This window comes from Humulus lupulus, chromosome 3 (assembly GCF_963169125.1).
Source record: "Humulus lupulus chromosome 3, drHumLupu1.1, whole genome shotgun sequence".
NCBI classification, from domain to species: domain Eukaryota; kingdom Viridiplantae; phylum Streptophyta; class Magnoliopsida; order Rosales; family Cannabaceae; genus Humulus; species Humulus lupulus.
The window spans coordinates 264795275-264799614 of NC_084795.1; the positions used below are offsets into that span (position 1 = coordinate 264795275).

The 4340-nt window shown below is 39.1% G+C and overlaps 1 non-coding gene across 1 annotated transcript; it reads right to left on the reverse strand.

Moving 5' to 3' along the window:
* Positions 1-1189: 1189 nt before the first annotated feature.
* Positions 1190-1296, reverse strand: LOC133827685 (small nucleolar RNA R71). Its single transcript, XR_009890336.1, has one exon. It is a non-coding gene; the product is annotated as a small nucleolar RNA R71 (small nucleolar RNA).
* Positions 1297-4340: the final 3044 nt, after the last annotated feature.

Genomic DNA, 4340 nt, shown 5'->3' on the forward strand with positions numbered 1-4340 from the left:
TATGCTAAAGTTGAATAGACATAGATTTCAATTTAGAACGAGAGTATCAAATTGGTTTATGTGATTTATGGCTGTATTCATTGCTTCCTATTGTTTGAATTGACCATAGAAATATAGGGAATTCAAATTAGGTCGAGTTTTCTATCTCTTAACTCGAATAGTTGACACTTTTGCATACCTATCATTTCAGTGAGAAGAGTTTCAGTAGTAATTGAATTAAAGATTAATAGAGTGCATAGTAGAAAAGATTAGGATTCCTAATTGTTTTACAGTGAATTTAATCCTTGTGTTTTTGTTATTATTTGATTTCTGCAATTTTCATTTATTTCTGTTTTCTTGTTTTCAAAATTCACAAATCCAGTTTTCATTAGTCAAATAGAAACTAAACATTAATTATTTGGTAATTGATAAATCAGTCTCCGTGGGAACGATATCGGTCTTACCGAAATAAACTACAAAAGCGATTACGTATACTTCCGTAGCTTTAAATTTCGCAACAAGTTTTTTGGCACCGTTGCCGGGAACTGAAAAATTATCAATATTAAAATAGTTAATTTTATTTCTAATTTGGCTGTTTTCTTTTACATAATTTCTAATTTGTTTGGCTGCGGTTGTTCTTTACCTCAGGTATTTTCCTTAAATGCGCAGTAGAAGGGGAGTTGACAGTCCAATTCCAATTAATCTTGAGATTGAGAAAGAGTGCAAGCGAAACAGAAAAAACAAGAGGGCTGAAAGTTCCACTGTTGTGACAGCAGATATTAATAACAACAGGTTGGAAAGCATGAGTTGGGGAGCACCACAAAATCATAATCTTGCCCGTCCAAGAGCACTACGGGACTATGTACTCCCTACTGTCACAGGGGTACACTCATGCATCCGTCCTCCAGCAGTAGAGGCAAATAATTTTGAGATCAAACTTGCTATATTGCAGATGGTCCAGATTGCCGTTCAATTTAGTGGCCTCCCCACTGAAGACCCCAATATGCACATAGCCAATTTCCTGGAGTTGTGTGCTACTTTCAAGATGAATGGGGTGAGTGACGATGTCATTAGATTGAGGTTGTTCCCATTCTCACTACGGGAGCCACCGAAAAGTTGGCTGAATTCATTTGAGCCCTATACTATCACCACTTGGGATGCTCTGGCTCAGAAGTTTTTAGCGAAGTTCTTTCCACTTGCTAAGGCTGCTAAACTGAGAGGGGAGATCAATAACTTTTCTCAATTTGAGGGAGAATCCTTGTATGATGCTTGGGAGAGGTTCAAGGACTTAATCAGAAAATGTCCCCACCATGGTATTGAGAAGTGGATGTTGGTCCATAACTTTTACAATGGTTTGTGCGGTACCACTCGCACAATCATTGATGCAGTAGTGGGAGGAGCGTTTATGAGCAAAAGTGCTAATGAAGCTTATGAACTCTTAGAGGAAATGGCCACTAATAATTACCAATGGCCAAATGAACGAGCGGGCAGTAATAACAAGGTTGCAGGGGTTCACGAATTAGATGCAATCACTGCCTTAACTGCTCAAGTTGCATCTCTAACTAAGCAGTTGCAACAAAATACCATGTCTGCCCAGGTTGTGCAAGCCCAAGTAATGTGTGAATTGTGTGGGGGGTGTCATCCTTTTGACCAGTACAAAGCTGCTTTAGATCCCAATAATGTCCCATTAGATCAAGCTCAAGTCCAGGCAGTGGGCAATTTTCAGAGGCCCTACAACAACCCCTACTTCAACTCGTATAATCCAAGGTGGAGGAACCATCCTAACTTTTCTTGGAGAAATAATCAGGACCAACAACAACCATATCAGTGGCCTATGACTCAAACTCCACCACAAGCATCAGCCTCTCAGGAACCTAGGCCACCAGCTCCTACAAAACAGCCTAGTGAATTGCAGGTTGCCCTATTGACCCTCACCAACACTCAAACTTAGTTTATGACTGAGACTAGATCCGCCATCAGAAATTTGGAGATGCAAGTGGGGCAGCTGGCCAATATGTTGAATACTAGGCCTCAAGGGAATTTGCCTAGCAATACTGTGGTAAATCCTAAGGAGCAATGTCAAGCTATCATCTTGAGGAGCGAGAAAGAAATTGAGGGTCCTTCTCTTAAAGGGATTCAAGAAAAAAAAGTTGCAAAGGAGGAGAGTTATGAAAAAGTTGAGCCCCAAGTAGAGGAAAAGGTTACTAAAGGTCTTGCAACCAAGGAGAAGATTCAACCGGTAGTTATTGATTCTAATGTCAAAATCCCATATCCACAACGACTACGGAAGAATTCCCTTGACAAACAATTCTCAAAGTTTCTTGAGGTGTTTAAAAAGCTTCACATTAACATCCCATTTGCTGAGGCTTTGGAGAAAATGCTGAGTTATGTGAAATTCATGAAGGAGATTCTATCCAAGAAGAGGAAGATGGAGGATTATGAGACAGTGGCGCTCACTGAAGAGTGCAACGCCATTCTGCAAAGGAAGCTTCCTCAGAAACTGAGAGATCCTGGGAGTTTCACAATACCCTGCACTATTGGAAATTTTGAGAGCATGAATGCTCTATGTGATTGGGGGTGAGCATTAATCTAATGCCACTTTTTGTTTTCAGAAGATTGAATCTTGGGGAAGCAAGACCTACAACAGTGACTCTTCAGTTGGCAGACAGATCAATAGCACATCCTCGGGGTATTATTGAAGATGTTCTAGTAAAAGTGGACAAGTTCATCTTCCCAGTAGACTTTATTGTACTTGATATGGAGGAGGATGCCAACGTCCCAATCATTCTTGGAAGGCCATTCTTAGCCATAGGACGAGCTTTAATCGACGTACAAAAGGGGGAGTTAAGGTTGCGAGTCCAAAATGAGGAAATAAGTTTTAATGTCTTTGCAGCAACTGAAGTTCCTACATGTTGTAGAGTTGATGGGGTGAATGATTGTCAAGAATCAATTGGTAAAAAGAAGAAGAAGACCAAAGAACGATTTCGAACAGTTCGACGTCGTATGAAAAGATTATTGTCTGGCAAGTTTGAAGGTTTCGATGACATTGGGGATAATTTCAATATTCTCAACTGTAGAAGGGAATTCTCCTCGTATGACACGATGGCTCTCAAGGATGCAAGGGGTGGACTTGACCCAAGTTAAAGGTGTAGAGAATTCAGCGTCCGGCTAAATGACGTTAACGACAACGCCATTGGGAGGCATCCCAAGTTATCTGCTATGCAGTGGGATTAATGAGCAGGTATCAGACAAACCCAGGACCGGAACACTGGATAGTAGTTAAACATATCTTGAAGTATTTGAGATGGACTAAGGATTATATGTTAGTCTACAAGGGTGGTGTTCTGAACCCTGTAGGCTACACCGATTCAGATTTTCAGAATGATGTCGATGACAGGACGTCTACTTCTGGAATGGTGTTTACTCTTGGGGGTGGAGCTGTGATTTGGAGAAGCGTAAAGCAGTCTGCAATCTCAGATTCCACCATGGAGGATGAGTACATAGCCGCGTCAGAAGCAGCTAAGGAAATAGTCTGGAAGAAGTTCTATTTGGATCTTGGTGTTATTCTAGAATTGGATAAACCGCTTGTGTTATTTTGTGAAAATACATGAGAGATAGCCAACTCAAAAGAAGCTCGAAGCCACAAGAGGAGTAAGCATATAGAAATGAAGTATCACATTATTCGAGAATATGTGGCCAGGGAAGATGTGAAGGTTATGAAGATTGCATCTGAAGACAATCTTGCATATCCGTTTACAAAGACACTACCAGAAGCTACATTTGATAAGCATATCAAGGAGATGGGATTAGTAGAATTAAGGCATTAGTTTCAATTAGTGCAAGTGGGAGTTTGTTGGGGTTTTATGCCCTAATTAAAACCCAAATTCTTTGTAATCTCATTTTATTATCAATAAGAGAATAGAAATCATTTTTTGACTTGGTCAATCACTTTGCTCACATGTTTTATTTTCATGATTATTTGTTTAATATAAACTTCTATTAAATTTCGAGCATATAGGTAATCTTATTTATAGTGACGTAATCACAATGGAATATAAATATGATTATATGTTCAAAATAAGTTATTCATAAGATCAGTCAGTGCACAGGATTTACACTGACTTGCCAATCTACGATATGATCTACTTACACATTACAGTGTTATATTCTTTCCAGAACATTAGCAAAGTAGATAAGAGCGAATGTATTTGTTACATCGGACAGGACCGATATTGATAGTTGATAAGATAAGTAAACATACCGTTATTATCTATTCTAATCATATCATATAGTTGACCATAGGTCAATTCAATCTCAATTCTGAGTGGTTAGTATTCTAATTGATTGTATTATTTGAGTTC